Source organism: Ranitomeya imitator, chromosome 6, assembly GCF_032444005.1.
Source record: "Ranitomeya imitator isolate aRanImi1 chromosome 6, aRanImi1.pri, whole genome shotgun sequence".
NCBI lineage: Eukaryota > Metazoa > Chordata > Amphibia > Anura > Dendrobatidae > Ranitomeya > Ranitomeya imitator.
The window spans coordinates 504,011,069-504,037,401 of NC_091287.1; the positions used below are offsets into that span (position 1 = coordinate 504,011,069).

The 26,333-nt window shown below is 45.9% G+C and overlaps 1 protein-coding gene across 2 annotated transcripts in view; it reads left to right on the forward strand.

Moving 5' to 3' along the window:
* Positions 1-26,333, forward strand: part of FZD6 (frizzled class receptor 6) — a 106,101-nt gene that overhangs the window by 23,622 nt on the left and 56,146 nt on the right. The window lies entirely within an intron of this gene.

Here is a 26,333-nt window from a genome sequence, read left to right on the forward strand (position 1 = left end):
ATTCATTTCTCTTTAGCAGCGGCACAGGCTTTAGCCACAGCCGCTGGCTCCTGCCTCTGTGACCCGCCGCTCCCCCGCCGGCTTTCTGGGACAATTGTTTCATGTATAAGCCAAGGGGGCGTTTTCAGCACAAAAAATGTGTTGAAAAACTCTGCTTATACACGAGTATATAAGGTAGATTAAGTTTTCTTTTGTTTACATCTCGATGTCTTGGAGACCGGCCACCGCTGTTGGACAGCAGAAAATTGAGCTTGTAGGCACTGTTTTGAAGCTGGACAGGATTGCTGAAGTGCACTCTTGTCTTCTAATCCCGGCCAACCTCCGCTCCATGCTTACAAGTTAGAAAGCAGCAGTGGAGAAAAGAAAAGAAAAATGTTTTCAAATTTTATTAAGCTGTAAATTGCAAAATTGCTTGTTTTAAAAAGCACAATCTGACCATATCCATTTATGAAGATGGGAATAACCCTTTAAAGAAACATTTTTGAGTCACCGTACCTAACTATTTTCAGATCTCCCATTGAGTTGCATAGAATAGAGGTGCGCATGTCTGCACTCTGCCCCAAATGACTCCTCATGCACAGAACTCTGGGGGTTCTTCAATCTGTTGAGCCCCTTCCAATCTATTGGGATTTGTAAAAAACAAAACAAAAAAAAAAAACAATGACTTTTTAAAGATTTTGTTAAATGTCACCTTCAAGATAATGTTTTTGACAGGAATTTCCTCTTATGCCATCTAGGGTACCAAGAATGAATGATTGTCTGATTTGGCAAGATTTATTTTGCAAATTATGGTGGAAAATAAGTCTTTGGTCATAACAAAAGTTCATCTCAATATTTTGTTATATCCTTTGTTGGCAATGACAGAGGTCTAATGTTTTCTGTAAGGATACCGTCACACTAAGCGACGCTGCAGCGATACCGACAACGATGTCGATCGCTGCAGCGTCGCTGTTTGGTCGCTGGAGATCTGTCACACAGACAGCTCTCCAGCAACCAACGATCCCGAGTTCCCCGGTAACCAGGGTAAACATCGGTTTACTAAGCGCAGGGCCGCGCTTAGTAACCCGATGTTTACCATGGTTACCAGCGTAAACGTTAAAAAAACAAACACTACATACTTAGCTTCAGCTGTCTGTCCTCCGGCGCTGTGCTTTCCTCTGCACTGTCAGCGCCGGTCAGCCGGAAAGCAGAGCGGTGACGTCACCGCTGTGCTTTCCGGCTGGCCGGCGCTGACACAGGATGCAGGAGGAGTGCAGAGAAGCACAGCGCCGGGGACAGACACGGAAGGTAAGTATGTAGTGTTTTTTTTTTTTTTTTAACGTTTACGCTGGTAACCAGGGTAAACATCAGGTTACTAAGCGCGGCCCTGCGCTTAGTAACCCAATGTTTACCCTGGTTACCAGTGAAGACATCGCTGGATCGGTGTCACACACGCCGATCCAGCGATGTCAGCGGGAGATCCAGCGATGAAATAAAGTGCTGGACTTTCCTCAGCGACCAACGATCTCCCAGCAGGGGCCTGATCGTTGGTCGCTGTCACACATAACGATTTCCTTAACGATATCGTTGCTACGTCACAAAAAGCAACGATATCGTTAACGATATCGTTATGTGTGACGGTGCCTTAAGTCTTCACAAGGTTGGCACACACTGTTGATGGTATGTTGGCCCATTCCTCCATGCAGATCTCCTCTAGACAAGTGATGTTTTGGGCCTGTCACTGGGCAACACGGACTTTCAAGTCCCTCCAAAGGTTTTCTATGGGGTTGAGATCTGGAGACTGGCTAGGCCACTCCAGGACCTTCCTATGCTTCTTACGAAGCCACTCCTTCATTGCCCTGGCGGTGTGCTTGGGATCATTATCATTCTGAAAGACCCATCCACGTTTCCTCTTCAATGCCCTTGCTGATGGAAGGAGGTTTGCATTCAAAATCTCACGATACATGGCCCCATTCATTCTTTCATGTACACTGATCAGTCGTCCTGATCCCTTTGGAGAGAAACAGCCCCAAAGCATGATTTTGCCACCCCCCCATGCTTCACAGTAGGTATGGTGTTCTTTGGATGCAACTCTGCATTCTGTCTCCTCCAAACACAACAAGTTTTATTTCTACCAAACAGTTCTACTTTGGTTTCATCAGACCATATGACATTCTCCCAATACTCTTCTGTATAATCCAAATGCTCTCTAGCAAACTTCAGTTGGGCCGGGACATGTACTGGCTTAAGCAGGGGGACACGTCTGGCACTGCAGGATCTGAGTCCCTGGCGGTGTAGTGTTACTGATGGTAGCCTTTGTTACGGTAGTCCCAGCTCTATGCAGGTGATTCGCTAGGTCCCCCCGTGTGGTTCTAGAATTTTTGCTCACCGTTCTTGTGATCATTTTGCCCCCACGGGTGAGATCTTGCATGGAGCCCCAGATCGAGGGAGATTATCAGTGGTCTTTGATGGTGCGAGTATGCTTGGTACTCGGGTTTCTCCAAGCATGCTCGGGTGGTCTCAGAGTATTTCAGCGTGCTCGGAGATTTAGTTTGTTAAAGCAGCTGCATGATTTGCGGCTGCTAGACAGCTTGAATACATGTGGGGATTGCCTGTTTGTTAAGCAACCCCCACATGTATTCAAGCTGTCTAGTAGCCGCAAATCATTCAGCTGCGTTGACATAAACTAAATCTCCGAACACGCTGAAATACTCGGAGACCACCAGAGCCTGCTTGGAGTAACCCGAGTAACGAGCATACTCTCACATCACTAATGGTCTTTTATGTCTTCCATTTTCTTATTATTGCTCCCACAGTTGATTTCATCACAACAAGCTGCTTGCCCATTGCCGTTTGTCTTCCCAGCCTGGTGCAGGGAACAATTTTTGTTTCTGGTGTCTTTTGACAGCTCTTTGGTCTTTATCATAGTGTAGTTTGGAGTGTGACTGTTTTTAGGTTGTGGACAGGTGTCTTTTATACTGATAACAAGTTCAAACAGGTGCCATTACTACAGGTAATGAGTGGAGGACAGAGGAGCCTCTTAACCCCTTCCCGACCTCCGCCGTACTATTACTGCGCATGTCGTGTCTCCCCCTTTGATGTGAGCTCCTGCGCTGAGCCCACCTCAAAGCTGGGACATGTCAGCTGTTTTGAACAGCTGACTTGTGCCCGCAATAGCGGCGGGTGAAATCACGATTCACCTGCCGCTATTAACCAGTTAAATGCCGCTGTCAAACGCTGACAGCGGCATTTAACTGGTGCTTCCGGCCACGCGGCCGGAAATGATCGCATCGTCGACCCCGTCACATGAGCGGGGTCGGCGATGCGTCAGGATGGTAACCATAGAGGTCCTTGAGACCTCTAAGGTTACTGATGCCGGCCTGCTGTGAGTGCCACCCTGTGGTCGGCGCTCATAGCAAGACTACAATTCAGCTACATAGCAGCGAACTGATGATCGCTGCTATGTAGCTGAGCCGATCCAGTTGTGCCAGCTTCTAGCCTCCCATGGAGGCTATTAAAGCATTGCAAAAGTTAAAAAAAATGTTTTAAAAAATAAAAAAAAATAAGTTTAAATCACCCCATTCAAAATAAAACAATAAAAAAATCAAACCTACACATATTTGGTATCGCCGCGTTCAGAATCGCCTGATCTATCAATAAAAAAAAAGCATTAACCTGATCGCTAAACGGCATAGCGAGAAAAAAATTACAAACGTCAGAATTATGTTTTTTGGTCGCCGCGACATTGCATTAAAATGTAATAACGGGCGATCCACAGAACATATCTGCACCAAAATGATATCATTAAAAACGCCAGCTCTGCACAAAAAAAATAAGCCCTCACCTTTCCCCAGATCACGAAAAATGGAGACGCTACAGGTATTGGAAAATTGCGCTTTTTTTTTTTTGCTTTTTTTTTTCTAGCAAAGTTTGGAATTTTTTTTTTTACCATTTAGATAAAATGTAACCTAGACATGTTTGGTGTCTATGAACTTGTAATGACCTGGAAATCAAAATGGCAGGTCAGTTTTGGCATTTATTGAACCTAGCAAAAAAGCAAAACAAAAAACAAGTGTGGAATTGCACTTTTTTTGCAATTTCACCGCACTTGTAATTTTTTTTCCCATTTTCTAGTACACGACATGCTAAAACTAATGATGTTGTTGAAAAGTGCAACTTGTCCCGCAAAAAAACAATCCCTCACATGGCCATATTGACGGAAAAATAAAAAAGTTATGGCTCTGGGAAGGAGGGGAGCGAAAACGGAAAAGGGCAAGGTCATGAAGGGGTAAAAGAAGTTACAGGTCTGTGAGAGACAGAAATCTTGCATGTTTTTAGGTGACCAAATACTTATTTTATTTGTTTTCTCATTTTGACTCTCATAGTTGTGGTCTACCTATGATGTCTTACAGGCCTCTCCTCTATTTAAGTGGGAGAACTTGCACAATTGGTGGCAGACTAAATACTTTTTTCCTCACTGTACATGTGCATAGCAGTTCCCCAAAGAAGATAAGCTTGCAGTACTGTTACAAAAAAAGTAGCCCTCCCTCACCACCCCGCATCTAAAATTTTGTAATGAAATATCAGGGTGTCTTGATAAACAAATTTCCTTGGTCCATAGAATACAGTAGACTGGGAAAGTACTAATATACCTATGAAATGTTTTTTTGGGGGAAAATTTTGTCACGTAGGATATGATTAATTTTATCTAATATAGACATCAAACCCATCTCCCAACAAAGATCTAATCTTTATTCTCACCTAAGGATTGTAATTCATTATGTAAGATGACCTATGGCTCCATAGGTCCTATCCAGTGCATATTGATATTATAGAGGGGGTCCTCACTCTCAGAAGCCTACTATAATCTCCAGATTTGAGATCTGATAAGAAAAAGCTGGTACAGATCTGGCCTACATAATTTGAGGTACTTTGTAAAGGTCACCCCCCAGAACCCCGGTACACGTTTGACCAACGTTACCCGAACCCACTAATATTAACATGTTGGGCCGATAATCTAATGTGCATTGGGGCATACAACTCTTCCCCAACGGATGATGTCGGGGAGATAAGGATCCAACATGTTTGACTTTTGGATTGCCGATCACCGCCAGATGTCTTCCAGTAGCTCTGTCATGAAGAACACAAGCTCACGACAGAGCGAGCCCTCATATGAATGCGAGAGTCAGGTGACAGCTGCCGGCGAACCATCGTTCAGCCCACAGATCTCAAAAGTATATGGGGGTCTATCTCTAAGGGCAGTCTCGCACGTCCAGATAATTCCGGTACCGGAATTATCTGTGTCCTTGTGCCCGTGCGTTTGTGGCACACGTGCGGCACATGTGTGCCGACTGGGTACCACACGGAGCGTGCAGGAGACAGCGCTAGAGATAAGCTCTGTCCCTTGCATCTGGTGCTGAAGCCGCGATTCATATCTTCTTTCCAGCAACGTTCGCTGGAGAGAAGATATGAATAATCCTTTTTTTTGTTGTTGTTTTTCTCGTGTTTAAAATAAAGATCCCTGTCCCAACCCCCTGTGCGCCCGCCCGCTGTTAATAAAGTAATCACCCGGCTCCCTCGCAGTGTCCTGTCCTCGCCGCAGGTCACGTGGGGCCGCCCATTACAGTAATAAATATGCGGCTCCACTCCTATGGAACGCTGCTGGAAAGATATGAATCGCGGCTTCAGCACCATGTGGGGGGGGACAGCGCTTACTGTAGCGCTGTCTCCTGCACAGCACACGGAATGCACACGGATAACGTCCGTGTGCAGTAAGTGTTTTACACGGACCCATTGACTTTAATGGGTCCGTGTAATCCGTGCGCTCCCACGAACACTGACATGTCTCCGTGTTTTGCACACGGACACACGGTCCATGAAAACACGCTGACATGTGCAGAAACACATTGATTTCAATTTGTCTACGTGAGTCAGTGTCTCCGATACATGAGGAAACTGTCACCTCACGTACCGGGCCCACTGACGTGTGAAACCGGCCTAAAGAAATGTACTGCCAGACAAAAAACATCTATCAGGAGAAAGTCCTTGGACAGCTGTTTTGGGGGAAGGGTTATCTTGATTTATTATGGTTGTTTTGTCTGCTAAAATCCAATGTAAAGATTCTTGTTCCTTTGTATCAGACAGGAAGGTTTCGCTTTTTGTTGTTGCAAATATATGAGAAAATGATAGGGAGTTGACTATTTTCGTTCTTGGCTGCATTCTGTGGTTTGGAATAGACCCATGACAGTCGGAGCTCTGCCATCAAATATGTATTTTAGATTAAATAAAGTAAAACTAGATTTGGGAAAATCCCTTGAGTTCGGTAACCAGTGGCATTAACAAAGTTTGTGGGGGTTTTTTTATGTTAATATTTGTGTAAAATTAAAATGAATTGTTTCTCTCCGTTGTCTAACTTGAAAAAGTGTCTCTAGTTTTTTGTATGTATGTATGTATATATATATATATATATATATATATAATTATTTATTATTCCTGACTCTCCCCTTTAGTATTTTTCTTTTGTTTTTAATCTGCCATGTGACTCCAAAGAGATGACCCATTTAGTGGAAATTGTTGTGGTTTACTTTACTAGGCTTTACTAGGAGCAGACATATCATTAGTTTAACCTGTACTGCGACATACGGGCCCAAGAGGTCATGGGTCCACTACCCCCTTCAAAGCAGCTTCTTCTACAGACACTTTATTGGACTGCAAAGGGCCCATATACGTAGTTCTTGCCCAAATGCTCACAGGATTCTATGGGGGAATGCGTTTAGTCTGCTCTGCATTATTATTCTGTAAGTACTGTCCCCCTGGTAAAGGCCATAAAACGTACCACTAAGTTAAAAAAAGGCCCATATATATCTGGAACTGTATGATGGATTTAATAAAATCCAAAACTGAAAACTTAAGGTACCTTCACACATAACGATATCGTTAACGATATCGGTGCTTTTTGTGATGTAGCAATGATATCGTTAAGGAAATCGTTATGTGTGACAGCGACCAACGATCAGGCCCCTGCTGGGAGATCGTTGGTCGCTGAGGAAAGTCCAGAACTTTATTTAGTCGCTGGATCTCCCGCTGACATCGCTGGATCGGCGTGTGTGACACCGATGCAGCGATGTCTTCACTGGTAACCAGGGTAAACATCGGGTTACTAAGCGCAGGGCCGTGCTTAGTAACCCGATGTTTACCCTGGTTACCAGCGTAAACGTTAAAAAAACAAACACTACATACTTGCCTTCAGCTGTCTGTCCCCGGCGCTCTGCTTCTCTGCACTCCTCCTGCATCCTGTGTCAGCGCCGGCCAGCCGGAAAGCACAGCGGTGACGTCACCGCTCTGCTTTCCGGCTGACCGGCGCTGACAGTGCAGAGGAAAGCAGAGCGCCGGAGGACAAACAGCTGAAGGTAAGTATGTAGTGTTTGGTTTTTTTTTAACGCTTACGCTGGTAACCATGGTAAACATCGGGTTACTAAGCGCGGTTCTGCGCTTAGTAACCCGATGTTTACCCTTGTTACCGGGGACCTCGGGATCGTTGGTCGCTGGAGAGCTGTCTGCGTGACAGCTCTCCAGCGACCAAGCAGCGACACTGCAGCGATCGACATCGTTGTCGGTATCGCAGCGTCGCTTAGTGTGAAGGTACCTTTAGGGAAGAGAGCAAACAATATAGAAACAAAAACTAGCCACTTTTGATCTAGAAAGGCCGTACTGGGGGCCCACGGCACGTAAAGGGAGGCCGCCATGACGGGGTTACGTGGGACCTGGGGAGCTGGAGCAGTTAGAAGGGATACGGTGGTAAGGGGTTAACTGGGAACTTGAGGGGTGGCTTTAGGGGCATTTTTTGAAAATAAGGGGTGGAACTAGGACTGTGGGGAGGGGGCACATAAAAAGGGGCACGCTCCTCACGCAGGCATCCATTTTAGGTGCCTGCGTGACAAGTGAGGAATCTGTCACACTTACCAGCATGGATATTGAAGCGATCCTCCAGCGTCTCCGGACGGCAGCCAGCTCCCAGGGGACAGATTGGCTGAATGCATCCGTTAACAGCCTTCTCCAGGGGACATCGGGAGCACCATCGCAGGCACCGCAGGACGGGCGCCGGCCGCGGAGGACTAGGCCTCCGGCGCGCCTAAGCCCGGACATCATCCCCAGGGCCCGGCGCCGAAATAGGAGCCCCTCTGCGGACCCTCCGGTAAGCAGCGCTGTTCCCTCCACCTCACAGCGCGGCGCCGGGAGGAATCCTCCAGTGCGGCGGGGCCTACAACGGGGGGTGGATCCTTCCTCCCCTCCTTCAGTGTCCGGGCGACGTGGGGCGGCAGGAGCAGGAGCCGGTACGGCGGCCGCCAGCATGCCCGCTGGCGCCGGTCAGCGTGGGAGGCAGCGACAGCCGAGGAGACGGGGGTCAGGTGCGGTGGCCCCTCAGCGCCGAGGATTATGCGGGCGGCAGTCGGCTGGCCCTGGCATCAGCGTGCGGCCTTCTGCAGTGCACAGCTCTGGAGTCTTCAACGCAGCAGCGCCCTCTGCTGGTGGTGGCCTGGATATTGCAAGTTCTGCGCCCTCTGCTGGTGTTGGCCGGGATTTTCCTGCAGCTGCGCCCTCTGCTGGTGATGGCCGGGATTTTCCTGGATCTGCGCCCTCTGCTGGTGATGGCCGGAACTTTCCCGGATCTGCGTCCTCTGCTGGTGGTGGCGGAAATTTTCCGGATTCCGGCAGGCGACATTCCGTCGCTTCGGTACGCAGTGCCGGGGACGTATCCGTGGCAAGGAGCCGCACATCTTCCATCGGGCGGCAGGATGCTGGCTCGGCCTTTTCCCTTTCCGCAGCACCAGGGCAGTCGACGGCATCACCGAGTCGCCAGGACACGGATACGGCCGCCAGGAGTTCGGCGGGCAACATCGCGGATCAAGCCGGTCGGGATGCAGGACACCTTCGGCTGGGAGCTGGATCTTCGGCTGCTGGGCTCACAGCACCCATGCAGCTAGGTGAGAACATTTTCCCTATCTTTAATTTGCCAGGCATAGTTTCCCCTGAAGCTAGGAATAGTGACATTACTTCGGGAGTTGCTAGCGGGGGTATGGGTTTAATCCTTAGAGGTTTAGGGGAGCTAGCGGGCTTGTGGGGGTCCGGTCTTAGCAGGGGGTCTTTGCCGTCAGCTGCTTGGTTGGGAAATACGGGGTCGTTTGAGGGGTCTAGACAGTTGTCTGAAGTTACGGGTACATCCAGCAGTGCGGGTCCTGCGGCAGACACGGGGAGCTCATCAAGGGAGAAGGACGGAACAGCACCAGGGCCTGGGTCAGGAATTGATGCACCAGGTGAGGGAGCTTTGCAGGATAAGGAAAAGGAGGATGTACCGCAACTAGACGATGCGGCTAGGGGGGAGGTCTATGTCTGCTTCGAGGGCCCGTTAGGGGCACATTTAAAACAAGAGGTTAGGGAAAAAATCTGGAAAGGGGAGTACATAGAAATATTTTCTCTTTTACCCCTAGAGAGATTTAATTTGGATAGACCTAGAAGGGAGGACTCTAAAAAAGAAGATGAGGAGAAACGGAGATATAGGCTGATTCCCAGATCATTTTCAAATTGGCTGCAAGCTTTCGCTATTATGGCTAGCGTAATCGGGGAGAAGGCCCCGGAAAATTGCTCGGCATTATTTTGTTACTTAGATGCCATAGGGGAGGCTTACAGGACCTATGGGGGACAGGGTTGGTTACACTATGACGAACAGTTTCGTCAGCGTAAGGCTTTTAGGCCAAGTATCAGGTGGGATCACAAGGACATAGCGTTGTGGATGAGAGTTATGGTCCCGTCCCGTTTAGGTCAGACTAGCCAGCCTTTTCACGGGGGCGCCGGGAGTTCAGGGCAGTCAGGACACTCGGCGGCTTTGCAGAAGGGACTGTGTTTCGCCTTCAATGATGGCGTATGCAGATTCGGGAGCAAGTGTAAATATAGGCACGAGTGTTCAACCTGCGGGGGGGTGCATAGCGCTTCAAAATGTTTCAGGGGTAACAGGCAAAAAGTTGGAGATTCAGCTGACAAAAGGGGTGACTCCGGTGCAGTGGGTCGTGATGGAGGCCTTTCTAAGTAGATACCCTGATAGGTCAGCTGCAGTTTTATTGCGCGACGGTTTTAAGGAGGGTTTCAAAATCCCTTATGTTGAGCAGGATGTTAGTTTAAAAAGAAAAAATTTGAAATCGGCGTTACAATTCCCGGAGGTCGTGTCGGAGAAGTTGAATAAGGAAGTTGCTCTGGGAAGAATGGCAGGCCCGTTTGTCGCCCCTCCGATTGCAAATCTGAGGGTGTCACCTCTTGGCGTGGTCCCTAAGAAAGAACCTAATAAATTTAGGTTAATCCATCACCTGTCGTTTCCGAAGGGATCTTCGGTTAATGATGGTATTGATCCCGAGTTGAGTTCGGTGTCGTACTTATCATTCGATTCAGCGATGGAGTGGGTTAGAGCATGTGGAAAGGGGGCTAAGCTGGCTAAGACCGACATAGAAGCGGCCTTTCGTTTGTTGCCAGTTCATCCTGACAGTTTGCATTTATTGGGTTGTTTTTGGGATGGCGGCTTCTTTGTTGATCGTTGTCTTCCCATGGGTTGCTCGATTTCATGTGCTTACTTTGAGGCCTTCAGCACGTTCCTGGAATGGGTGGTGAAAGATGTGTCTGGGATACGCTCATGTTCGCACTATCTGGATGACTTTCTGTTTATAGGGCCAGCGGAATCAGCAGATTGTTTGATTTTGTTGCATACAATGGAGAGTGTGACAAAAAACTTCGGGGTGCCTTTGGCGGAGGATAAAACAGTTGGTCCGGTGACAGTGTTGAGCTTCCTAGGCATTGAAATCGACACGGTAGCAATGGAATGTAGGCTACCTGCAGACAAGGTTACCGCGTTGCGCCAAGATGTGGTTAATACGATTGGTTTGAAGAAGATAAATTTGCGCAGTTTGCAATCTTTGTTAGGGAAACTGAACTTTGCATGTAGGATCATGCCGATGGGTCGAGCGTTCTGCCGCCGCCTATCCTTGGCAACAGTAGGGGTAAAGTCCCCTTTGCATTTCATCAGGATAAAGAAAGAGTTTCGGGACGATTTGAAGATGTGGGCGGATTTTCTGGACGAGTACAATGGCAGATCTCTGTGGATTCAGCCGGTGGCAGATGCTACCTCCTTGGGCATTTTGGTGCATGTCGTTGAAATGAGTGGCTTTGGTCTTTTCTTTCATGGTAGCTGGTCAGCAGCGGGTTGGCCAGAAGAATGGAAGGAGGAGGGGTTAACAAACAACCGGCTACTGTTGCATTTGTTCCCCAGGGTAGTTGCGTTGGCCCTGTGGGGTGACAAATTGAGGAATTTGAAGATTTCTTTTCATTGTGAGCATGTTGGAACGGTGACGGCGGTAAACTCGTTGTCAGCGGCTACGCCTGCAGTAGTGAAGGTCTTGCAGCACTTGGTTTTCCTGGGTCTTAAGTTTAACTTATGGATTGTATCTGAAGTTAGTTTGTCAGCGCCTGATCCAATAGTTGTTGCTCTTTCTCAATTTCAGTGGCAGCTTTTCCGGGATTTGGCACCACAGGCGGAGAGCGCGGGCCGGGATTGTCCAGTGGAGTTGTGGAACCTGCCGCGAGGGCCGTAACAGAGTTATTTACCAAATCGCTCGCGGATTCATCTTGGTCTCATTATAATCAGGCTTGGAGCTTGTGGGAATCCTGGATGTCAAGTATGGACCAGGATATGGAGGAGGAGTATGGTTTGTTGTTGTTCTTAGGTCATCATTGGGAGGCAGGTTGGTCTGTGACACGTTTGAATAAGTTTCTGGCGGGGCTAGCCTTCAACCTTAAATGGAGGGGGGGTAAGGATATAACGAAATCCTTCTTGGTTCGGCAAGTTGTTCGGGGTTGGAAGAAAGGCTGGAAGGCTTCGGACGGTCGCCGACCCGTATCTTATGAGGTGCTCTCAGCCATTGAGCGGAAGTTGCAAGAGGTGTGTTTTTCCGAATGGGAAGTGGTTCTGTTCTGTGCAGCCTTTTCTTTGGCCTTCTTTGGGGCATTTCGGTTAGGTGAGTTGGTTAGCCCGTCCGTTAGTAAAAAAGGTATTTTGTTAAGAGAAAACGTGGATGTCGAAGGGAATAAGGTGGTAGTGTTTATTAAGGCTTCCAAAACGGACGTGTATGGGAAAGGGTGCAAAGTGGTGTTGTTCAATGTTGAAGGATCCCCGGTGTGCCCGGTGGCATCCGTGAAGAAGTACATGGCAAAAGGCGGGGTGTTAGACGAGCCATTCTTGGTGCACGAAAATGGGTCTTTCTTGTCCCGTTTTCAGTTCATTTCTGTTTTTAGGAAATGTTTGGCGGCAGCGGGCTTACCTGCAACACAATATAGTGGTCACTCCTTCAGGATCGGGGCAGCGACTGAGGCCGCTAGGTGGGGCCTTGGTGAGGATGTGGTTCGGAGAATTGGGAGGTGGGAATCTTCAAGATTCCAGTCATATGTTCGCCCAAACCTATTGTGAGTTAGAAGCTGTGTTAAGTTAATTGTTTGTTGCCTTTCTTTCTGTGTTGCAGGGCCTGATCCGATGCTCGTCTGGATCATGGGGCATTCGTATGTTGTATGGGCTGCGTTGCGTGCTGCGGTTCGTCCGGACGGTTGTCAGTTGGGTCTTTCTCGAGAGACAGTGACTTTACGATGGATCGGTAAAAGGGGGATGGTGTGGAAGGAATGGTTACCTGAATTTCATCGTTTTGTTAGACTGGATAGAGTGCCGGAGATCGTGGTGATACATTTAGGGGGGAATGATTTGGCTAAACGGTCTTGTAGGGAGCTGATTAAGGATATCAAATTCGATATCCTGAGGTTCTGGGTCATGTTTCCAAAAGTGTTGTTGGTGTGGTCCGACATCATTCCCCGTAAAAGATGGAGAGGTGCTAGATCACACGAGGGGGTGAACAGGGCCCGGATTAAAATAAACAGGGCCATATCTCGGTTTATGGTGAGGAATGGCGCGTTGGCCGTGAGACATGTGGACTTGGAATCGGGTCAAGGAGCTTACTGGAGAGCTGATGGCGTGCACCTGAACGCGGTGGGTAATGATATGTGGTGTTTGGCTATCCGTAGTGGCATTGAATTAAGCTTGAAGGTGTGGAGGGACATGAATGGCTAAGGTGTCAGGCCATTCGTGTTCGTGGCGGGGGTGGAGGTCCTCGAAGTCGGTGGAAATGGTAAATCGTGGTTCAATGGGGTGGGGATCTTGAGAGGTCCTGGACACCCCATGAGAGAATTTAACAAGGCGCGGTACGGTTATTCCGCGTGAGGTGGATTTATGGACCCCTGGCATGGGGGTGGGTTCGGTGGACCAGGATTGGTTGTTATCTATCCCTGAGCTGGTGCTTTACGGCTGGGGGTAAGACTCATCCTGGGCTGAACATTGTGGAGTTTTTGGGATACTGAGTTTTTTATAACTTTGGGGCTTCGAGAACCGCCCCTCCTATTCTGGGTTGTCATAAAAGTTCTGTTATCTTTTATTTAATAAAATGGCTGCTGTGGCCAATTAAATCCAACATATGTCTCCGTCTGCTGTTTTGAGTACGTTAGAAGTTTATTCTTTAGATTGTTAAGAGATCTGTTTAAGGGGGTTGGGGTAATTTTTTCCAGGTCACGGAACTCACGTATACCCTATGTCAGGTAACTGGTCCACTTCAAAGGGTTGTCCACCTTTTAAACAAACTCCCTTTTGTTAGATGATCTCTTGGCTGATCAAGGGAATCACTTGGAAAGTCTGTAGAACTCAGAAGAGAAGGTTTAATTCTCCTGTAGCGCCATCACAGGAAAACCAGAGAATTACATAGTTCCCAATCAATTTTGGGCTGTGTCCTCGAGGCTGAGGCGCTCTTTGTAGCCCCTCACCAGTATGGAGTTTGGGAAACTGGCCACTATTAGAATTTCCTTATTTTTCAAATTCCGGCAACCCATTAAAGTTTATTTTGCTTTCAGAAGCCACTTTTATTACAGCTCGCTCTCTACTTGTATGAAAGGCCTTTTTATCATCTAAGTAGTCTTCTCCACTGAGTGATAAATCGGAGGAGATTTTGTCTTTCCCATTTCTCGGAGTCAATATTTTGACCTGCTTGTCACCGAGTTGTTGGAAGTCCTTTTATTCCCGTCTCTCAGTGAAGGCTTTTTCTCGTCTCGGTCTTTCGATAAGGCTTGTCTTGTTTGGAATGTTTGGCCTTGTAGACTGAAGCTTTGTTCTGCGGCTTGCAAGACGGAACAGCGTTCTTTAGTCTGGCGAGGAGCCATAGAAAACAATGGCATTTCCACGGCAGTGCTCACTGGTTTCATCAAGCGCAGGAACTCGCAGAGATACTGTATCACTTGGCGGTTTACTTGACCTGAATAAAACATATTTATTTAATTTTTTTTTTTTGCTGGAGTCCGTTGCAGAGACGACATATCACTAAGGTCATTTATTAGTAATTACTGCATGTTTTGTATTCTACAAAATTACTGCGACCCATCCCCCCTCCCTCCGTTTCCACCCCCACTTATTTTCCATCACAGGTTGTGACACCTTTTTATGCTGTAATTGCTAATACATTTTACTCATTGTTCTTGTTGTTTGTCGCCTGCAGCATTTCCATTGCTTGTCAGCCCTGGCGTGAGAGCAGCTGCTTACTATGTACATAAAAATAGGCCATGTGAAGCGGTTCTTCCATTTTCAGTTATTAGTTCTTGTATAGCCTTAGAATAATGGGGGTCATCCTCTTCAGACCTCCACCAATCAAAGTGATGGCTTATACCCCCTAAAAAAGTGGCCATTTTGTCAATTGTGATTGTTACCTTTTAATGTAAAGCCCACTATTGGCAATATTGAGCTTCATTTAGCAAAAGTGAAACAAACTATTTGTTGCTCATAGCAACCAATCAGAGCTCTGCTTTAGTTTGGTAAACTTCTCTGGTAAAATGAAAGCAGCAATGTGATTGGTTGCTATGGGTAACTAAGGGTACGGTCTTTATGTGCATGTGATTGAGGCTATAAATTTGCAATTGTGTTTAATTAAAACATTTTGCACTGTTTGTCTTCTATATAGACTCTGTGCTGTCAATTGCTGGCTTCGAAATGAGTTAAAGGGGTTGTCCACTTTCCGGAAAGAGGACCCCAAAATGTAAATTACATAAAATAAAAAAGACCTCAGCGGGTACTCTCTCTCCCTGGGTCCTGCTCCGGTTACCCTCTGCTGCTTTGGTCCCGGTGTTTTGACTAGAGAGGTGACATCATGGAAACCACACGCATGGCCACTCTAGCCAATCACTGAGCTCCGTGCTCGTGCACTGAGGGTGCCTGTGCGTGATGCTCAGTGACATGATGCCATCGCTGTAGTCAAAGCACCAGGACTGGAGCAGTGGCGGGGAGCCGGTGCTGGACCCGGGGGGCGAGTAACTCCTGAGGTTTGGACCTTTTCTAATATATAAGTACCGTATATACTCGAGTATAAGCCGACCCGAGTATAAGCCGACCCCCCCTAATTTTGCCACAAAAAACTGGGAAAACTTATTGACTCGAGTATAAGCCTAGGGTAGAAAATGCAGCAGCTACGGTGAATTTCAAAAATAAAAATAGATGCTCCATACCGTTCATTATGGCCCCATAGATGCTCCATATAAAGCTGTGCCATATATAATGCTCTGCACCATTGATTATTGCCCCATAGATGCTCCATAGAAAGCTGTGCCATATAGAATGCTCTGCACCATTGATTATTGCCCCATAGATGCCCCAAATAAAGCTATGCCCCAAATAATGCTGCTGCTGCAATAAAAAAAAATTACATACTCACCTCTCTTGCTGCCCGCAGCTCCTCAGCGTCCCGTCTCGGCATCTCTCCGCACTGACTGTTCAGGCAGAGGACGACGCACACACTAGTACGTCATCGCGCCCTCTGACCTGCAGTCACTGCAAGAGGACGGGAAGACGGAGTGGCGCCCGGCGGGTGGAACGTGGACAGGTAAATATGAGATACTCACCTGCTCCGGCGTCCCTGGCTCCTTATCCCGGACAGATGGTTTTTGGGTGCCCCAGCCTCTTCCTCTGTCAGCGGTCACCGTTACCACTCATTAGAGGAATGAATATGCGGCTCCACCCCTATGGGAGTGGAGTCCATATTCATAACTTTAATGAGCGGTACCATGTGACCGCTCAACAGAGGAAGAGCTGCGGCACCCGAAGACCATGGGACAGGCAGGGGGAGCGCCGGAAGCAGGTGAGTATGCTACAGTCCTCTCTCCCCCTCACCCGCCGACCCTGCCGCCGACCATGACTCGCGTATAAGCCGAGAGGGGCACTTTCAGCCCAAAAATTTGGGCTGAAAAATCTTGGCTTATACTCGAGTATATACGGTATATATGTCCGTAAGTATTTTCAACAGATCGCGCCCTTTGTACCAATGGATGGGAAGTTGCCATCAACCTGTTCTGGCCTCTATTTGCCACTAATGGATCGACAGCATGGTGGAATTGTAAGAATTTATAAAATTGACAATGTGACAAATCATCAAAATCAGTCTGAAGTGCTGAAAATAATTAGCGTTCACCATTAAATTCCCTATAAATCGCCATTTTTGTAACCTTATCCACACTTGTATTTCAGGAGCAGCATACAGGACTATTTCCACCCCACAGTCCTGTGCCGATCTCTAAATATGTCTTGTAAATTCTACACTGCTTAGTTAACATTCAGCTTGTGCCATCCATCAGCCTTCAGGAGAGCTGCTGCCGGGAATGATTTCACGCCATACAGTTCGTTGCCAACCAACTGTGAAGGAATGTGCTAATGTTTGTTCAGATACGAGGATCGATCTGCAGATCTTAAACCGCCATTTTTTCCCCCTTTAGGGGTTTTAGCTTGATTATAAAGGTAGAGCTGCCTGCAAAATTATTGTAGTAGTATGCTTCATTCATGCAGCGAGTGACTTTGGCCTAATTTTTGCTATAAATCCACTGCTATTTTTTTACGGGTTTAGGGCTCGTTCACACAAACGTATATTTGATCAAAGTGCTGTCCATGAAAAAAAAAGACAGCCCTTGGACCAATACTATTCTACGGGGCAGTGCAGAGGAATAATTATAATTACCGTATTTTTTTTCTCTGACCGAATCTGTGTGCGGGAAAAAAAAATTGCAGCATGCACTAGTTTCTTCCATAAATCGGATTAGACTCTCCCATTCAAGTAAAAAACAAAACAAAAATGGATTCCGTACGGAGCCACAGTATAGAATCCATTTTGTATGCATACACTGCAATTGTGTAACATGGGAAACGGTATATGGTCATGTAAATGGTTAATAGCTGCTGTAGTAAAAATGGATTGAATACACATGACGAGTAAAAAAACAAAACAAAATTGTCCAACTTTTTTCTAGGTGACACTGAACGATTTATTGTTTTTATTTTTTATACTGGTGTGAACCTACTTAGACTAAGGTCACACAACCGTATTCTCCACATCCGCGAACACTAATTTCCCCCACTCTGATCAGTATGTGATTAGCATAATCAGACCAATTTTCTTGGTTGTGCAAAATGCGGTGACCCTAGTCTAAGCTTAGGTTCACACCAAAGTGTAAAAAAAAAATATATCAATTTTCTACATTCTGTCAGTCCATGAACGTCATACCGCACTAGGATGTCACGATGGGGCTGTGAGTCAATTCTTTACACATTGTTGCGTGGGGGGGTTTTGTACAAAAAAAAAAAAAGTTAATAAAAATTTATAAATTCAAAGCTTCACCTATTTATTAACCCCTTAACAACCACCGATACGCCTTTTAACGGCGGTAGTTAAGGGTACTTAAACCACAGCATCGTTGATTAATGGCGCTGTGGAAAAAGTGTACAGCGCCTCCCAGAGTCGGAATTTCTGTGTGGTTTCGGCTGCCGGGAGTAGCCGAGACCCCAGAGAACATGATTCGGGTCGGTTTATACCGACCCTGGGGTTGCGATCGCCGTTATTAACCGTATAATGGCAGCCGCAAAAAAAGTCCAATTTGCCACTTATTTTCTCTCTCCTCTGATGTGATCACACATCAGAGGAGAGAGAAATGGGGTCCCCAATTTCCCCCTCCTCCCCCTTGGTACCGCTCGGTGTCCCTGGGTCCTCCTGTTTCCTCCCACGGCTGCCAGCGTCTTCTTCCGGTGAGAAAATGGCGGGCGCATGCGCAGTGCGCCCGCCGAGATCTGCTGGCAACAATAGGAGATTTTTCCTATTGGTTCATTTTGATCACTGTGATAGGGTCTATCACAGTGATCAAAATAAAGAAAATAGTAAATAAATCCCCCCTTTATCACCCCCTTAGGGAACAATAATGAAATAAAAAATATATACTGTATTTATTTCCATTAGGGTTAGAGTTGGGCTAAAGTTAGGGGTGTGTCAGCAAAAGGTTTGCGGTTAGGGTTGTGGTTATGGTTAGGGGTGTATTGGGGTTGTGGTTAGGGTTGAGATTAGGGTTAGGGGAGTATTGGAGTTAGGGTTCGAGTTAGAATTGGGGGGTTTCCACTGTTTAGGCACATCAGCGCGCATGACGTCCAGTGCCATTGAAAAAGTCAAACTGTGCTCCTTCCCTTCCGAGCTCTGCTGTGCGCCCAAACAGTGGTTACTCCCATATATGGGGTTTTGGTGTACTCAGGACAAATTGGACAACAACTTTTGCTGTCCAGTTTCTCCTGTGACCCTTGTGACAATAAAAAATTGGGGGCTAAAAAATCATTTTTGTGGGGAAAAAAGATTTTTTATTTTCATGACTCTGCGTTATAAACGTCTGTGAAACACTTGGGGGTTCAAAGTTCTCACCACACATCTAGATAAGTTCCCTGGGGGGTCTAGTTTCCAAAATGGGATCACTTGTGGGGGGTTTACACTCTTTAGGCACACCAGGAGCTCTCCAAACGCGACATGGCGTCCGATCTCAATTCCAGCCACTTCTGCATTGAAAGAGTCAAACGATGCTCCTTCTCTGCCGTGCGCCCAAACAGTGGTTTACCCCCACATATGGGGTATCTGTGTATTCAGAAGAAATTGCACAACAAATTTTGTGGTTTATTTTCTCTTTTTACATTTGTTAAAATAAAAAAAAACTGAAATAAAATGTTTGTGAAAAAAAGTAAAATGTTATATATATATATATATATATTTTTTTTTTTTTTTTTGCTTCAGTTTCTGTGAAGAACGTAAGGGGTTAATCTCTTGAATGTGATTTTGAGCACATTGAGGGGTGCAGTTTATAGTGTTGTCACTTTTGGGTGTTTTCTTTCATGTACACTCCTCAAAGTGACTTCAAACATGATATGGTCTCAAAAAAAAATGGTGTAAAAATGAGAAATCGCTGGTCAGCTTTTAATCCTTGTAACTTCCTAACCAAAAAAAAAATGTTTCCAAAATTGTGCTGATTATAAAGTAGATATGTGGGAAATGTTATTAATTAAGAATTTGTGACATCTCTCTCTGATTTAAGGACCTAAAAATTCAAAGTTTCAAAATTTTCGCCATATTTCAGTTTTTTTCCATAAATAAACGTAAGTCATATCGAAGAAATTTTACCACTCTCATGAAGTACAATATGTGTTGAAAAAAATATCTGAGAATCAGCGGGATCCGTTAAAGTGTTCCAGAGCTACAACCTCATAAAGAGACAGTGGTCAGAATTGTAAAAATTGGCTCGTTCATTAAGTACAAAATTGACTGTCACTAAGGAGTTAATAAAAAAAAAAAAAAGGACCGAATTGGGTCATGTGTTGTGAATTCCGTTCTTGGTCTCCCTCCGGTGGTTGTAAATGGCACTTTTGTGAATTCTGCCCTTGGGCTCCCTCTGGTGGTTTTGAGTGGAACTGCTGCTCCTTGGGTTTAGCTTTAGCAGCTGCTTTCACTAATCGTCTCTCCTGGCTCTGCTATTTAACCTGGCTCTAGTCTTCAGCCTATGCCACTTGTCAATGTTCTCTGGCTGGATTCACATCTCTGCTTGGATTCTCCTGGTTTCCTGACCAGTTCTGCAAAGATAAGTTCTGGCTTTGCTCATTTCAGTCCACATGTTGTGGACTTATTGTTCTGTGCATTCTATATTTGTCCAACTTGTCATTATGGATTTTTTCTGTTAGCTGGAAGCTCTGGGAAGCAGATTTACCCTCCACACCTTTAGTCAGGTGTGGAGATTTTGTAAACTCTGTGTGGATTGTTTTGTAGTTTTTATACTGACCGCACAGTATCCTTTCCTGTCCTATCTATCAAGCTAGACTGGCCTCCTATGCTAAAATCTGATTTCATTTCTGCGTATGTTATTTCCCTCTCCTCTCACCGTCAATATTTGTGGGGGGCTATCTTTCCTTTGGGGATTTTCTCTGAGGCAAGATAGGTTTCCTGTTTCCATCTTTAGGGGAAGTTAGATCTTAGGTTGTGCCGAGGGGTCTAGGGAGCGTCAGGTACCCCCCACGGCTATTTCTAGTTGTGCTGCTAGGTTCAGGGTCTGCGGTCAGTACAGATACCACCTCCTTCAGAGCTTGTCTCATGTTGTTCCTAAACCACCAGATCATAACAGTCACGTTCAGTATTAGGTCAGTATTTTACATCCGTATTTGTTTGTAAGTCAAAATCCGGAGTGGGTGAAAACTACAGAAGTAGTGAGTGATGTGTTTCTATTAGGGTAAGTTCACACTTGGCGTTTTTGTTGCTTTTTCTTTTTCTTTTTTTTCTGCAGGAAAGAAGCTGCGTTTTGGTGCCTTTTTTGGGCTAACTTGTGTGTCTCTTTGTGCATAGTGCCCCATGACTTTTCTGCAGAAAAAACGCTGCAAATAATGATACCATTTTTTTTCAACACCCATTCAAGCCAATGGGTGAAAAACTCTGCAAAAATGCTGAAAGTGACATGCTCTGTCCCAAAAAAAGCAGCAAAGCACATAATACTGATGACACAAAAAACCAGTGTGTGTGCATGAGATTTCTGAAATCTCATAGGCTTAGCTGGTACTGTAAAAAGCAGCTGAAAACTAGCATTAAAAAAAGCTGCAAAAATGCCCTGTGTGAACCTACCCTAATACTTTTCCTCTGATTCTGGACTCTCCTGGTTTTGACTTACAAATAAGTGTAAAATACTGAACATGGCCTTGGGATGACACGCAAATGGCATCCGTGTCAAATTTTTCCGTTCCCGTGCGGTCGGCAGGCACGTCAATACGCCACATGCGGACACATCCGCATACAGCGCATGTCCCTGCATACTCAATGTTAAAGATAGGTACGCAGGACGCATGCGGACGTAGGCGGAGCTTAAGGGAGGATATACACAGCCATACCCTGACCAGCCAAACGTAAGTGTGAAACCAGCCTTTGGCTACGTTCCCATCATGAGCTTGTTTTTTGACGCTGCATATTTTTGCTGTAGCGAACACTCAGGCTATGTGCCCACATTGCGTTTTTTAAGCGTTTTTGCCTCGTTTTTCCGCTGCGGAAACGCTTAAAAAACGCTTGTTCTTCAATACAAAAATTGAAACTCCTATATTATATAGAGTCGTTACAAAGAGTGATTTATTCCATGTGTTTATTTCTGTTAATGTTGATGATTATGGCTTACAGCCAATGAAAACAAAAAAGTCATTATCTCAGTAAATTTGAATACTTTATAACACCAGTTTGAAAAATGATTTTAAAACCCAGAATGTTGGCCTACTGAAATGTATGTTCAGTAAATGCACTCAATACTTGGTCTGGGCTCCTTTGGTATCAATTACTGCATCAGTGTGGTGTGGCATGGAGGCGATCAGCCTGTGGAACTGCTGAGGTGTTATGGAAGCCCAGGTTGCTTTGATAGCAGCCTTCAGCTCGTCTGCATTGTTGGGTCTGGTGTCTCTCATCTTCTTCATTGACAATGCCCCATAGATTCTCTGGGGTTAAAGTCAGGTGAGTTTGCTGCCAATCAAGCACAGTAATACTGTTGTTTGTAAACCAGGTATCGTTACTTTTGACAGTGTGGACAGGTGCCAAGTCCTGCTGGAGAATGAAATTTCCATCTCCAAAAAGTTTGTTGGCAGAGGGAAGCATGAAGTGCTCTAAAATTTCCTGGTAGACGGCTGCGCTGATTTTGGTCTTAATAAAAAAACAGTGGACCTACACCAGCAGATGACATGGCTCCCCAAACCATCACTGATTGTGGAAACTTCACACTAAACCTCAAGCAGCTTGGATTGTGGCCTCTCCACTCTTCCTCCAGACTCTGGGACCTTGATTTCCAAGTGATATTCAGAATTTACTTTCATCTGAAAACAACACTTGGACCACTGGCAACAGTCCAGTTATTTTTCTCCTTGGCCCAGGTAAGAAGCTTCTGGCATTGTGTATTGGTCATGAGTGGCGTGACCCAAGGAATGCGACACTTGTAGCCCATGTACTGTGTGGTGGCTCTTGAAGCAATTACTCCAGCAGCAGTCCACTCCTTGTGAATCTCCCCCAAATTTTTGAATGGCGTTTTCTTAACAATCCTTGCAAGGCTGCGGTTATCCCGGTTGTTGTGCACCTTTTTCTACCACACTTTTTGCTTCCACTCTACTTTCCATTAATATGCTTGGATACAGCACTTTGTGAACAGCCAGCTTCTATAACAATGACCTTTTGTGGCTTCCCCTCCTTGTGGACTGTCAATGACTGACTTCTGGTTAAGTAAATAAGGCAGCACACTGTAGCGCTGAAACATGCAAATATGAAACACGAAAATTGAACTGCATTACTGCACTAGAAATATGAAAAATAAGAGCAATTAGCGCATAAAAATGGCCAATTTTATGTGTACCTGGTAGCCCTACCAGGTACACATAAAATTGGCCATTTTTATGTGCTAAACACTCTCATTTTTCATATTTCTAGTGCAGTAATGCAGTTCAATTTTCGTGTTTCATATTTGCATGTTTCAGCGCTACAGTGTGCTGCCTTATTTACTTAACTATATACGAGTTGGCGACTCTAGGTTCAGCACCTGTTCACACTGAGTCGATGTTTGGATGTGCAGGTCAGGTTTTTGAAATGACTGACTTCTGGACATCTGTCAAGTCAGCAGTCTTCCCCATGATTGTGGAGCCTACTGAAACAAAGGGACCTTTTTAAACGCTCAGAAAGCCTTTGTGTTACGGCCGCTACTCACCTTTGCGGCTCCGTCCCTGGCTCTCGGCGCGCCGCTCCTTCCGCCGGTGCTGCGGCTTCCGGGTTCCGGCGCGCTTCCTCCTCGGCGTCGCGAACTCCCGCCTTCAGTGCGCGCTCCCGCTGTCCTACTGCTGGTGGGCAGCGCGCTCGTTCCCGGCACCTTGTCTAGCTTCTGTGCAGGTGTGCAGGGATTCACAGCTGACGCTGATCCTCTGTTTCCGGATACCTTCTGTCTCGGCCAATCCTGGGTAGGTTCGGGGTATTTTAGGCCACCTCCTCTGTTAGGAGGTGCCTGAGTATCATTTGCTATTTGCTTCTGTCTCTGGCCCTTCTGCTTTGTGCTACTGTGCTTCAGTCAGCTCCGAGTGTTACTCCTTTGCTCTCGCCCTTTTGCTCGCCTCTTTCCCGTTTCTTTTGGTGCTTTCTCTTCCTCTGTTCCGCTCCTGTTCCAGTCTTTCTTCAGCTCTAGCTAGTCGTCCTCTTCCATTCTCCGTTGCCATTTGTCCCTCCGCCTCCGTTCCGGTACTCCAGTTTGTGTCTTTTTCTTTGTCCTCCGGAGCCGTCCCTCTTGGTATCTGCTACCGTGGATTAGCGACCTCTGGGCCTGCTCCTGACAGTCCCTGTATAGGGGTTGGTTACCATTAGGTCTGCTCGCCCAGGGGTAGGTCTCTTCCACGGTCCAGAGGGTCCACTCTCTTTTCACCTTGAACGTAATACTTTGCAGGTGTTTTGTTAATTATTATAATTTACTGAGGTAATGACTTTTGGGTTTTCATTGGCTATAAGCCATAATCATTAACAGAAATAAACACTTGAAATAGATCACTGTTTGTAATGACTCTATATAATACATGAGTCTCACTTCTTGTATTAAAGAACTGAAATAAATTAACTTTTTGATGATATTCTAATTTAGTGAGAAGCACTTGTATATACTAGGTGCAGTGCAGCTATGTAAGGGTGCGGCTGACTGGCACAGCATGTATTGCCCCAAGGCTGAATGAGATGTGTGACCTGAACACTGCCGAGGCGCAGTAACAAATTGCACTTACTGTGGAGATTGCTGTGCATACAAGCTACCTATACGCCCCCATACTTACCTAGAATCATATGATTTTGGACTGGTAGATATCCATTGGACCCAGACCTGTAACTTTAAAGCTCCTGGGCCTAAATGCACAATCAATCCTCCATCCACCATGTCCCATTGATACTGCCTTCACTCATAGCAGAGTAGCTTTTGGGCCACATCATGCCCCTTGGCCCGGGTTCGTCTGCTAAAGCTAGATGATGATGATGATGATGAACAATCCATTATCCAACATCGATCTCTCCTGACTCCGACCATACACATGAGCGTTAATGTATTTTTCACATGTAGAGAGGAGAGTCAGAAGGCCCCAAAGCAAAATAAAACCTGAGTCAATTAGCTTTGTGCTCCCTGTGGCTAGTCCCCTGGTTAGCACAGGGCCATGTTATGGTTTTATACAAGCTCCTATTTGCATGAAGCAGTAATGTAGCCCCAATACAAGTATATAGGGTCATACTTTATCTACTCCACATGTATCAAAATGTATACAGAGGCACAAAGAAGTTTGATCTCAGATTCATATGAACCTTTTTTTTTTTTTTTTTTTTTTTTTACTACTTCTTCACCCATACACATTGTTTTTAGGGAATCTTTTTACATGGGTGCAGAGTGCTGTGGTCTTATGCCGATGAACAAGAGATGGCAGAAGGCTTGCTGATCATCAGTAACTTTATATGGGTTGTCTGGTTACCAATTTTCAGGAGGAAAATCCTTCTTCAGGACCCTAATAAATCAGTTGGAAAATCTAGAAAGAGCCTTTTTTTTCCTCTCAAGTACTGTCTGTTAATGAGTTGCATAGAAAGCCCATCGATTTCAGCAGGAAATGTGTAATACTTCATCTCCCCTGCGGGGCTGCTGTAGGTAAATGGGACCTTTTTTTTTTTTTTTTTTTTTTCTTGCTGGTTTCCCCCTTAAAATTTAAATGATTGGTGGGCATCTCGAGATCAGGACATCATGTGATTAGCTTATAGTAGGGCAAACTTCTTCAACCTAAAACTGTCTTTGACATTAGAAGAAAGCCATAAACCACAGGGTTGTCCTATCCACGAGATAAGGGATATGGTAACTTGCTGATTGATGGATACTCCAACTCTGAGACCCATACCTATTGGTAGATCATGGAATCATTATCCCTGACGTGGAAAACACCAAAAAAGGACACATTCAAGAAAAAACACCAAAAACAGGCAAAGATGCTTACCTGTCTAAACAGGCCTCAATACAAATGCACAAGCAGGGTGCAGCGGACCCAAACAAAATAGCAAATGCACAGGTGCAATACCTAATGAAACAGCCAGCCTTCAATAAGGGTTTGGCCTTGTGGTACACCAATGCACTAAGATAAAATACTCTGTATGTGGCGTGTTCACACAAGGAATACGAAGCATCTGGCTACAGCCTATTAATAACGCCCTATGGCGGGCTGCCCAGTGCTAAAAAGCATCCTGTGTGAACACGCCACATACAGAGTATTTTATCTAAGGCTACGTTCACATTAGCGTTGCGCGCCGGTGCGTCGGCGACGCAACGCACGACGCACAAAAAAAGTGCGCAAAACGCGCGCAAAAACGCTGCGTTTTGCGACGCGTGCGTCGTTTTTTGACGAAAATCGGACGCACGAAAAATGCAACTTGTTGCATTTTCTTGCGTCCGACGCTAGCGTCGGAAACTACGCACGTGTCGAAAAACGCCACCCAAAAAACGCACGCGTCCCCTATGTTAAACATAGGGGCGCGTCGCCGCTGCGTCGCCGACGCAACAGCGACGCACATTAGCGGAACGCTAATGTGAACGTAGCCTTAGTGCATTGGTGTACCACATGGCCAAACCCTTATTGAAGGCTGGCTGTTTCATTAGGTATTGCACCTGTGCATTTGCTATTTTGTTTGGGTCCGCTGCACCCTGCTTGTGCATTTGTATTGAGGCCTGTTTAGACAGGTAAGCATCTTTGCCTGTTTTTGGTGTTTTTTCTGACGTGGAACTTGTATCCTTGTTCTAAAATGGCGTAGCTGGAAGGACCACTCCACACTCCACTCCATCCATTTATTCCCTATGGGACTTCCAGAAAAAGGCAGAAAAGAGGAACAAATTGGGCA